The following is a 12,777-nucleotide window of genomic DNA, read 5'->3' as shown; positions in this document are numbered from 1 at the left end:
GAAATCAGAGTTGAAAGCGCTGTCGACTGCCTCGTCCTCCTCATCTCCTTCCTTATCTTCCCCGTCTGCGAACAGCTCCGAGGAAGCGGCCCATCGGCAGAGTCCACTGACAGTGGTGGGGTAGTGGTGGCGGCTGCATCTAGAATGGAATGCAGTGCCTCGTAGACACGGCATGTCTGGGGCTGGGATCCGGAGCGTCCATTTGACTCTTTGGTCTTCTGGTACCCTTGTCTCAGCTCCTTGATTTTCATGCGGCAATGCGTTGCATACTGGCTGTATCCTCTCTCCGTCATGGCTTTTGAGATCTTCTCGTAGATCTTCTCATTCCGTTTTTTCGATCGTAGCTCTGAAAGTACGGACTCATTGCCCCACACAGCGACCAGATCCAAGACTTCCCGATCAGTCCATGCTGGGGCCCTCTTTCTATTCTGCGATTGCATGGTCACCTCTGCTGGAGAGCTCTGCATCATTGCCAGTGCTGCTGAGCTCGCCACGATGTCCAAACAGGAAATGAGATTCAAACTGGCCAGACAGGAAAAGGAATTCAAATTTTCCTGGGGCTTTTTCTGTGTGGCTGGTCAGAGCATCCGAGCTCGGACTGCTGTCCAGAGCGTCAACAGAGTGGTGCACTGTGGGATAGCTCCCGGAGCTGTTAGCGTCTAATTCCATTCACACCTACCGTAATTCGACATGGCCATGTCGAATTTAGCACTACTCCCCTTGTCAGGGAGGAGTACAGAAATCGATTTAAAGAGACCTCTATGTCGAAATAAATAGCTTTGTTGTGTGGACGGGTGCAGGGTTAATTCGAGTTAACGCTGCTAAATTCGACATAACCTCCTAGTGTAGACCAGGCCTAAGTTTGTGCCCTGTTCTGTGACCCACTCTAGTGCAGCACCGGAAATAGAAAATGGCCACATCGTTCCAAATAGGGATTCCATCAAAACTGTGAAGTCCCCAGCAGTCACAGAGCTGGCATAATCTACACCAAGCCTCTGCCTTCAATCCCCAGATTAAGACATGTTTTAGGCTGGTGAGAAGGTGTGGCCAGGATAGCACCCTGGCTATCCCCAGACGGGATACACACAGCTGGGATTCAGAGCCTTTACCATCTGGCATATTTTAGAGCAACTCTGCCCTGGCTTGAAAAAAAAATCAAAGAAGCATAAATGGTTTCATGCCCCTTTCTTCCCGCCCTTGCTGCCATTTCTGCTGCACCCTGCAGAGAATATGGGCCTTTCTTTCTAATTAGAGAAGGACAGTGCAGTAACCAGTTCTCTGGATTCTTGTGCAAGACCCAAAACCAATAAATTCTCACACCAGCTTGGGTTCATTGAACCATGCAGTTAAATGAAAGCAACCTGTATTCCCCTCCTCCCCCCATAGAAAAATTGAGGAGGAATACAACAGCAACATGATAAATATTTGTGGGCAAGCCATGCCAGTTATACAGGATGACTGAAGTTTATTAATGAGAGAGACCAAAGAAGGCATATAAATCATAGACCTATCAGCCTTAAATGACTTTGGTCCTGGGTATCACATGTTGCCTCTCTTTCCCCGTGTGTTCACATACAATGGAGATGGTCCAAGGCACTCAAGATTCACTCCTGACAGCCTGCAAGCAGTGTCTTGTCAATGAGTGGCCCTCCCGTATGGAATTCACTTCCTGTTTCACCTTGTTCTAGTATGAACATGCTGTCATTGCAAGGCATTATTGTTCTCCAAGACTTTTCCTGATAAAAATGTTAAGCTATTGAGTAAGAATAATGAGAGAGCTGATGGGGTTTTTGAGAGTAATAGGAAAGGTATTCATTGCCCTTGTGATTCTCTTTGAATTGTTGTTTAATAACACATTGTACCTTAAGTATGTGTGGCTTATAGTCCTGTAATTGATTTCAAATTGTATAATTTTCAGATGCTTTATTAAGGATCTGATGGTGGTTAAATTTGCAAGTGATACAAAATCATTTACATTCAGGTTAGAGAAACCTGCTGGAGCTTCAGAGGGACCTAACAAAGAATGGATAGAAACTGAGTATAAAAAATTCAGTGCTGACAAATGTGGTGTAATGCACACTGGAGGGAATAATATGAATTAGTGATATACATTGATGGATTCTAAATTAACTGTAATCACTTAGGAATACAACCAAGATGTTACTTCAGACCAATCAATTAAACCTCTGCTCAATGTGTAGTAGCAAATGTGTAGTAGTAAATAAAATGTTAGATTATATAAAGAAGGGAGCAGACAACACTGAAAAATATTATAATTGCATTATATAGATCAATAGGATGCCCTCAGCTGGCTTATTGTGTTGTGTTTTAGTCTCCCCACCTCAAAACATTTAGTAGAAATAGAACGGGTTCAGAGATGTGGTGAAAATTATTACAGGCATAGAAAAACTTGTGTGAAGCGAGATAGAAAAGATTGTGACTTTATTTTAGAGAGGAGATGCATAAGAGTGGGCCATGATAGATGGATTAAAAAATAGTGACTGATATGGAGAAAGTAAACTAGGTGTTCCTATTTACCCCTTTCATAACACAAGAATAAGAGGACAGTCAATGAAATTGTAGGGCAGCACATTTAATATTGTTAAAACAATATAGTTTTCTATACAACACATCATTAATCTGTGGAACTCATTGCTTCAAGATAACACTGAAGTCAATGGCTTAGTAGGAGTCAAACAGGCTTAGACAATATGAATAATAAGAACATTCAATTATATAGGGGTGTGTGTGTGTATATATCTATCTATGTATATCTGCATGATGATACAGCCTTTAATTATACGATCACATGACTTTTCTGCAGGATTCCTGGCTCATTTAGCTATAGTACTCTTTCCTGAGTACAGAGATTTCTTCATTGTCCTGAGGACAGATTTTTATTTAATTTTTAAAATCATTTTAAGGGATTGTTATCCTTTGAGACTGATAAACTTGGCAGTTTTCTTTTAAAAGTAAATATTCTTATAACCACATTATATGCTCTTTTACTAGATTCAGGGCCAGGCTGTAGTCCACGAAATCTTATGCTCTAATAAATTTGTTAGTCTCTAAGGTGCCACAAGTACTCCTGTTCTTTTTGCGGATACAGACTAACACGGCTGCTACTCTGAAAGGTGGATATTGACATTGTATATCCAATACAGCATTTGGCCCTTTGATTTTTGTATCTTTGATTACATTTTTTAATTGTTTATTTTGTTTTTAAATAATCTGTTGCCATGGCAATGATATTTAGACACCCACAACTTCTGAAATAGCTGTTGATAGCACAAGAAGGCCAGTGAGGTCATATGAGATAGCATGGAATGATAAAACATAAGAAAATGCCTCCCCTAGCTTCCTTTTTTGCCCTTATGTTTTTACCCCAGAAGCCATTTGGATGAGAGGTCGCATTCAGGGGGTGGTTCATGAATTGTAAAATATCTGGCTAGCCACAGAGTGTGAGTGCCTCTATGTTTTGCAATGAAGCCTTGTAAGTGATTGTACTCACCACCATATCACTCCCTGGCATCAAAGTATGGAATTAGAGGGGTCTTAGTTTTCAGCCTCCCTGTTGCCCAAATCTTTGGCCCTGTGACCAGGGCCGGCTCTAACCTTTTTGCTGCCCCAAGCAGCAAAAAAAAGCACTGCCCCACCAAGCCCGCCCCCGCCGAGCGCCGCGTCCCGCCCCGCGCTGCCCCCCCGCTGAGCACCACGCTGCCAGAGCGCCCCCCGTGGAATGCCGCGTCACGCTGCCCCCCCGCCACCCCAAGATTGGCCGCCCCTTACCAGGTGCCGCCCCAAGCATGTGCTTGGTTGCCTGGTGCCTGGAGCCGGCCCTGCCTGTGATGGCCTGGTTTGCAGGGCTGGCGCTTCCATTTAGGCGACCTAGGCGGTCGCCTAGGGCACCAGGATTTGGAGGGCAGCATTTTGTTGCCCTCGGCGGCAATTCGGCAGCGGGGGGTCCTTCTGCGCTCCGGGTCTTCAGCGGCAATTCTGCGGCAGGTCCTTCACTCACTTCGGGAACCGCCGCCTAAGTGCCCCGAAGACCGGGAGCGTGGAAGGATCCCCCCGCCACAGAATTGCTGACGACGACCGGTAGCGCGGAAGGACTCCCGCCTAGGGCGCCAAAAACCCTGGCGCCGCTCCTGCTGGTTGGCAACATCTGTGGCCTGGCCCTCCAGCCAAGTCACCTATTTCCGGTTCTATTCCCTTCTGGGGTAACAAAAGTCTGACTAAAGTCCGAACAAAAGATCCTTTCACCCCTTCCAGGCCACTCCTTAATCCATATGCTGGGCTCAGTCCTCAGCCTCACCCTGGGATGAACAGTCCTTGTGTCCAGCTTCTAACATTCCTTCCTGGGACCTTGTATTAAGCAGCTAGGCTGCTCCTTTAGATGGGCTGCTGCTTCTGTGGGGGGACTCTCTGTCTCCAACTGCCTTGTGCTGTTTCCCAGTATCCTGTTAATATAGCCTCTCCTCTGGTTCCCAAGCCTCACAGACTCCTCCCAGCTCCTTGTTCCCCCTGGAATACCAAGACCCAGGACTGTCTCACTGGACCTTGCCCCATTCCAGGACCCACTGCAGGGACTAATACCATCCCTAAAGCCCTCTTCTATCTTCCTTCACCAGATCCTTCCCAGAGAGAGGCACTGCCCCGCCTCCTTTCTCCTGGGTCCGCTTCTCCCCTCTCTCTATGTAGTCCTCCCTGACACATCTGGGATCACTAATTGCAACTGAATCCAGATCAGGTTCAGCTAGGAGTTAACTACTAGGTTAGCCTAACTCTTCTTAAAGGGGTAGCCAGTCTATGACAAGTCTATGAGGAAAACAGCACTTCTCCCCCCCGGCCCCAGCCCCCCGAAATGGTTCATCTAACTCTAATTCTTTTGTTGCTTCACTGGAGAATACCTTTAACAGGCCTTCTCTAAGTAAAAATAAATTTATTGTGATCTTCCCCCTTTCACAGCTTGTCTTGAGTGCTAAATTGCTTTGACAGGTCAAAAATTGCTAAGAACACTGAATGAAAATTAAAGAGAGGATATTAATTAACGTTCCTGAACTAAAATATCAGCTGCTCTTGGTTTTTAATAAAAATTGCAATTTCTCTCTCTTCTGTTAATGCATTGTGTTCTTTCAAGATCAGGTATCTGACTCCAAATTAACATTGGCCTTATTGTGACTACATGTAGAAAAAGCCGAAATATTTCAAAGGTATTCCATTTTATTTTTTAACGCTTTCTGCAGCACATCCAAATTATCTATGCCACAAAAGAGATTCTCAATGCCACACATTTCAGGACCAAGAAAGCTGGCTTGTTTCATTAAACAATTTTATAAAACTTTTCTGAAAAGCTCTTGTTACTTTTAAAAATAGTCGAATCCTTCTAAAGGGTGGCATTTCATAGGAAAATACTTTGCACCAGTCCTCTTCAAAAAACATTTGTAACTGAATGGATTATTTTATATCTTGCCACAAGAAAACAAACAAGATATATGTTGTATTTATATGAAAATAGATTTACACTGATGTAACTAAGGTCAGAATCTGGCCCTATTGTGTTCCACATGTCCTTTTTATAATTTTATTGGAGGAATAGGACTTTAGTCCATTGTGGTTTAAAAAAAAACAAACTGGATTCTTATTTTGATTATTTGTATAGACATAACAGCATGCTAAGCACTTTAGTGTTCTAGAGACTGTATTAAGCTCTTCCTAAATTGGTTAGCACACTTGAAGTTCATCTCATGCTTATTTGTATTTCTTTGAGGAGGCAAATGTTATAAAACTAAGTATAATGTTGCTTCTGTGTGCATTTCCAAGTAATATCTTTTGAAAACACGATGGGCCACACAAGGATCAGTCCTCCAAACCATTTCCCATGAGTGATTCCCAACTCATGCAAGTAGTTCTAAATCAGCGGGATTATCTATATGAGTAGGGACTACTGGCATGAGTGCAGGGTTGCAGAATGGGGCCTTTAGAAGGTCATAGCTGTGTAGTGTAGAAACCACAGTTTAAAATCACCTTCTCTCTTAGGGTCTTGGCTATTAGTGACATCTGTGCGTGAAACAAGTTATTTTGTAGAAGGTATAGAATTATCATCCAAACCAAATTGATGTCATTGGGGTCTTATCTTCACAAGAAAGCTTTACCTGTTCTACTGATATAGTTGTGGAGGTATAACACCGTCCTCTCGCCCCTTCCCCCCCCCCAGATACTCTGAATCAGTATAAGCATGGTGGTGCTCTTTGGTTTAGCTGAAGCTCCTCCCCAAGTGACACAAGCTAAATTGAAAAAACCTAGTTTAAAGTGTCTGCGTGTTTTTTTTTTTTTTAACCAGTATAATTATAATGGTTCAAATTCATACTTTTGGCATACTGGTATGACTTTCCCCTGTAGACATTAAAGGAAATTTCTCCATTATTATCACAATCTGACATGTTCAGACTTTCCACACTGCTGCTTTCACTGATGGCCTTAAAATAACGGAAAGAGCTAAAACCACCCAAACAACAGATAATTATTATATGTGAAGGTGCCCTTCACTTGCCTCAAAGCATGAGCACAGCAACTGACCATGCATTTATTTGCACAGTAGTTCCTACTCATATAGGTAATCCCATTTCATAGAGACTATTTTTAATTCTTTTGTACTAAATTGAAGCACGCAGCCCAGAGATGGAGGAGAAAAGTTTGTTTTCTTTAAAGCAGGTTTCTTTAGTGAAACAGAGGTTTCTCAAGGCAACTGCCTCAAAGTTACTTGCAATAAGGATTTAAATGTAATGGGACAGATTGTGAAATCTTTGTTCACATTGGTAATTCATACAAGTCATCCCAATTGATTTGTGTGCCTCAGCAGTGGGAGTGAGGCATTCATAGTCTGATTCAGTGTCATTCAGAATCCAAATAGTGCCTCCATGATTGAAGTATCAGAGGGGTAGCCGTGTTAGTCTGAATCTGTAAAAAGCAACAGAGGGTCCTGTGGCACCTTTGAGACTAACAGAAGTACTGGGAGCACAAGCTTTCGTGGGTAAGAACCTCACTTCTTCAGATGCAAGTAATGGAAATCTCCAGAGGCAGGTATAAATCAGTGTGGAGATAATGAGGTTAGTTCAATCAGGGAGGGTGAGGTGCTCTGCTAGCAGTTGAGGTGTGAACACCAAGGGAGGAGAATCTGTTTCTGTAGTTGGATAGCCATTCACAGTCTTTGTTTAATCCTGATCTGATGGTGTCAAATTTGCAAATGAACTGGAGCTCAGCAGTTTCTCTTTGGAGTCTGGTCCTGAAGTTTTTTTGCTGTAAGATGGCTACCTTTACATCTGCTATTGTGTGGCCAGGGAGGTTGAAGTGTTTTCCTACAGGTTTTTGTATATTGCCATTCCTGATATCTGACTTGTGTCCATTTATCCTCTTGCGTAGTGACTGTCCAGTTTGGCCAATGTACATAGCAGAGGGGCATTGCTGGCATATGATGGCATATATAACATTGGTGGACGTGCAGGTGAATGAGCCGGTGATATTGTAGCTGATCTGGTTAGGTCCTGTGATGGTGTTGCTGGTGTAGATATGTGGGCAGAGTTGGCATCGAGGTTTGTTGCATGGGTTGGTTCCTGAGTTAGAGTTGTTATGGTGCGGTGCGTGGTTGCTGGTGAGAATATGCTTAAGGTTGGCAGGTTGTCTGTGGGCGAGGACTGGCCTGCCTCCCAAGGTACTACCTTGAGGTACAATCGCATCTGCTCCAACCCCTCAGACAGAGACCAACACCTACAAGATCTTCACCAAGCATTCTCAAAACTACGATACCCACACAAGGAAATAAAGAAACAAATCAACAGAGCCAGACGTGTACCCAGAAGCCTCCTGCTACAAGACAGGCCCAGAAGAGAAACCAACAGAACTCCACTGGCCATCACCTACAGTCCTCAGCTTAAACCTCTCAACGCATCATCAGTGATCTACAACCCATCCTGGACAATGATCCCTCACTTTCACAGACCGGCCACCAATGTTATATATGTTCACACCTCAACTGCTAGCAGAGCACCTCACCCTCCCTGATTGAACTAACCTCATTATCTCTACACTGATTTATACCTGCCTCTGGAGATTTCCATGATCGAAGAATGAGCATACTTTATAGCAATAAAAATGTAAATGACTGAAAAATGGCTGGTCCTTTAGCTATGACATGTCTGATTATTCCCCCCACCCGCTCATCCACCCATAGGTAAGTTTATGGTTAAATACACAGAAATAGACGCTTATCACTAGTTATCAGAAACTGAAAGGTAAATAAAAGGTACAGTACATAGTAGGTGCTCTATAGATCACATAAATAGACTTCCACTTGATGTGTCATGTGGGTAACACAAATAAGATCAGTTACTGCGCATGTATAAATGACTCCATTAATCTCTTTATTGGTGTGTCTAAATTTACTCACTTCTTGTGGGCAACATAGAAGCAGTGGGTGTTTAGGAAGGATTTGAATAGGAAGAAAACAGCTTGGCAACAGGGATTGACATGAGACAAACAGAAAAAGTCAAGGAGAAGGGACTAGGAGGAGGAAACAAAGGTTGTTGCCATTGGAAAAGCAGTGGGAGGGAACAGGGTAGGAGGTGAGTTTATACAAATAGGTAGGGGTAGAGTTGAGTTGAGCGCTCGATAGGCTAACATGAGGTTTGAACTTAACATGCAGGGCAAAGTGGAGCCAGTGGAAGGAGTCTGACAAGGAAGTGTCAGAATCTGAACAGGCAAGCATACACAAACTTCATGTTTGCATGCATTTATATGCAGAAGTCAAATATTTGATCTATTCTAGTTTTGTGCTGAATCAGAGTTAAGTAGTCGTAATATTACTGTGTAATCTACCACATTTATAGGGTGTTTAGCATGATAACATCTAGTCATCAAAACTGATCTGGGAAATGGATTTGTCCCCCTAAAACTGGATTGTTAGCAACTGCTGAAATGTAATAATTCATCTAAAAGTATATCAGTAGCCATTTTTAGCCTTCTCAACACCGCATCATTGGTTAATTTCCATTCTCTGGGAATAGCCTTTTAACAGATGTTTAACTTTGACTTATACAACATATTAATGTAGCATGCTTAGTACACATGTCACAAATGCCCTTACAGAGAAAAATTAAGTAGGGCTGTTTTATAAGACAAATGAAAGCTTCACTTTGGAGACATGTTATTGAAAATGTTGCCAGTAAATAGTTCTTAATCAGCCTGTTTTGTTTTCCAGATGTACTGGACTCATCTGTGCTATTTTATACTAAATTTGCATAATAAGGCTGAATAAGGCGCACACACATTTTAAAGTAATGCTGTTCTAGGTCTGAAAGAAACTGATCAAGCAATCATAGTACTGCTCAGAATATAGATGCTAATGGGAGCTTTCTCTGGACAGTCCAAATTCAGAGAAGTTTCTGGTAACATGTCCCCAATCTCAAGTGATAGTAACACACTGATGACCCTGAACATACTAAAAATAGGAAGACCAAACCACCAGAAACTGGGATTTTCAAAGGTACCTGAGGGAGTTGGATCCCTAATTCCCTTAAGATCCATTAAAATCCCAGCCAAAAGAGAACTGCTAGAATGAAAAACCTTGCAAATCATTTCAACCTACAGGGATCCTAGAACACTTTAAGTCACTAAACATTGAGGTTATGTCTGCCCTTCATTACTGAGAGAGAGAATATTGTGCAAAAGAAAACCCAGTGTTTTTTTCCCTTAATCGTTGATGACAGAAATAGGCCTGATGTATCCCAAAAGTGGTGTTGGAACAGTTACTGGATTATCATAGGACTATAGTTTTTTTTAAAACCCCCTAAGTTTTTATAATGATAATAAATAATAAACATGTACATAGTGCCTTGTATCTTGCAGGTATCCTAGAAACTGGGCCAATTGCAGCAAAGTTGGTGCGAGGAAGGGGTCAGCTTTAAATGTTTGATAAAGCCCCCGACCATAAGAGTTCTGCCAACAAGCGGGTATCCAGACAGCCACTGCATCAGCATTGTCTTGCCCCTCATGTTCACACTGCCTTTTTTTTTTTTTTTTTGGCACTGTACCAGCCTGTTCCCCTCTCCTTGCAACTAAGTTTACAGCATCTAAGAATTTTCCCTTAACCCACTGTAACTGAGGTGGCAAGCTGTTCCCCAGCAGAATTTTGACCCATAGATACCCCCAGAAGACTTACACAAGACAGCGCAGATCAGTTATAAATTTGGTCCATTTTTAATTTTTGTAACTGTATCTAGACAGTGCATGATAGGTACACAATAAATCAATGCATAGAGCCAGATTCACAATGGTACTTAGTCACCTACCTCCTGAGATGCCTAAATCCAATTCTTGGGCACCACTGACATTCACAATCCAGCACTCAACTGCCACCTAAGTCATAGGTGTCTAAATCCTCATCGGCAATTAAATTTCCAGCTGTGGGCATATCCAAAGCTGCCTACATTCTGATACCGCTCCACAGTGAACAAACTGCTTGGACCCCTAGTCATGCATAAGCCTCAGTAGGACTCTCAGACTAGGTGTTCTCCTACCCATCTTGCCTGCAGGACCAGCTCTGGTAGGTGTGCTCTGAGCACACCTAATCCACCCAGAAGCCAGCTGGGGAAAGCAGATCTGGACTTTTGGGGGCTGGCTGGTGCACATGTGTGTTCATCAGAACAGACAATAGCCTAGTGGTTGAAGCATTCCCCTGAGATGTAGGAGACCTGTTTTCAAATCCCATGTTGCCAGATTTGAAACCACAACTTAAACCCAGGTATCCCATCTCCCAGCTGAGTGCCCTAACCATCTGGCTATTGGATCTCTGAGGGGGACGGGGCTCTCTCTGGCTCCTGCTGGAGCTGTATAAAGAATTAAAAATACACTGTGCTAGAAAGCAGGAGAAATATTGACTCTATAGGTCAGTGGTCAGGGCTCTCAGGAGGGATGTGGAAAAGTCAGATTCAAGTCCCTACTCCAAAAGAGTGTTGCAACATTTAAATACCTTTGTGACTCTAGTTCATAATCCACCCAGCATGGCTGAGGAAAGCATGTTATTAACTCAATTCTAGAGGAGTAGAATCGGAGGCAGAGAGAAGTTAACTGACTTAAGAAAAGCCACAGAGGAAGTCAGATTCTGAGCAAGTGGTAGAACACAGGAGTTCCTGGTGCCATGTCCCTCACTTAGACCACATCTCTCAAAAAAGAAAACACTTGTTAAATTGTTTTTTTCTGACATACTTAAAACTCATCAGCAAAAAATGCTGGTCTTGCTTTGTGAGCCAGTTCTTGTGCACCAGTTGTGCTAGCTGTAGGCTATTGACTCATCCTGTTTTAAATAGTCACACTTCCAAAGTAATTTTTGCACATAAATCTGACATTCCTTTTTCTTTTTAGACATCCATAGAAGAGATTTTATCAGTCTGATGAACTAGTTAAAACGTTGAGAAAATGGTGATAGAGGATTGATATGAGTGACACTAATGTCTGAAGTTTAAGTAATTACAATGCAATTTCAGATTTTTTTCCTGTATATTCTTCTATCACAATTATAGAAACACAGTCTCTAAATACCTTGACTATGAAAACTTGCTTATCCTTTGGTCTACCATACTTTGGATTTGATGGCATTCTGTCCACAAAGAATACTCACCTGTTTTACCAGGCTTGTTCTTGGGATCAGGGTTAGTTGGAGAGATGGGATGTAGGCATTTTTAAGGCTGGGAAGCTTTTTGAATGTTTTAAATCTTTAGGGGGGAGAGCTGGTCTTTTCCAGTGACATTTTTTAATTCTAATACAACATAGTACTGTATTTTTGTAACTAAGTAAACAATGATTAGTGATAATCTATATAGGAAGTTTTAACTGATTAAACAGGATCAGTTGCTTTCAGCAGCAAGGTATACTTTTTTGTAATTAGAGCTGATCAAAGAATTCTTTGAAAAATTCCATAAAACATTTTTGCTGTTTTCTATCACAACTTTCAAACTGTTCTGAACAGCTGTAGTTCTAATAATTTGCTGTTCTAAGAGCAAATCATAGAAAAAAGGAACTTAAGCTCATTAGCATCTATATGCCACAGCACCAAGTGATTTTATTATGATCTACCATGGACAGGATACTTCAGGAAGCCATCATGCACTTTATCCATTCATTTCCTACCAACATTTTAAACAAACATTGTTACCAATTCTGCATTCCTTGCGAATGTTAAACTCTTACTGAAGTCAGTGGCACTTTGGAGTGCACAAGAATGCAGGACTGAGCCCATTAAGGCTATATTATATATATTTATATATATAAACCTTTAAGAAGATGATTTTTCTTTGAGGCTACACTGCATACTGTACATCAGGGTTCTCCAACATTTTCATAGCATGATCCAAATTTAAGCGAGAGCATGGCTTGTGAACCACATCTTCCTAAGTTACATCGAGTTACAGCAACTGCAATAATTGAATTGGTTTTACACATCCACACTACGCTCCTTGAGTCAGCGGAGAATGTCCTCAGCAGGAGCGCTTGCATTGATTTAACTGCCAGCATGGGGCATTATGGGAAGGTTTCTGAAAGACAGCAACAGACGATGTAAGCAATGCAGTGTCTACACTGACACTGCGTCGACCTAACTACATCGACTTAAGCTCTACGCCTCTGGTGGAGGTGGAGTTAAGTCAGCGTAGTAGGCGAGTTACATTGGTGGGAGCTACGTTTTACTGTAGACTTGTGTAGAGCGAGGCTGATGTAAGCTGTCTT

At 42.2% G+C, this 12,777-nt stretch overlaps 1 long non-coding RNA gene across 2 annotated transcripts in view; it reads right to left on the bottom strand.

Annotated features, from left to right (window-relative positions):
• LOC112059853 (uncharacterized) overlaps window positions 1-12,777 on the bottom strand; it is a 95,459-nt gene that overhangs the window by 71,632 nt on the left and 11,050 nt on the right. The window contains exon 3 of one of the 2 annotated variants that reach the window (XR_002889116.3): window positions 8,121-12,587. The exons of the other annotated variant lie outside the window; for it this stretch is intronic. This is a non-coding gene — a long non-coding RNA (uncharacterized LOC112059853). Of the gene's footprint in view, window positions 1-8,120; window positions 12,588-12,777 lie in introns of those variants that run through there. 2 annotated transcript variants of the gene reach the window in all.

This window comes from Chrysemys picta, chromosome 1 (genome assembly GCF_011386835.1).
Source record: "Chrysemys picta bellii isolate R12L10 chromosome 1, ASM1138683v2, whole genome shotgun sequence".
In the NCBI taxonomy this organism is placed as follows: Eukaryota; Metazoa; Chordata; order Testudines; family Emydidae; genus Chrysemys; species Chrysemys picta.
Note: the sequence above shows the minus strand (reverse complement) of the source record. Positions and strands in the feature narration are given on the sequence as shown.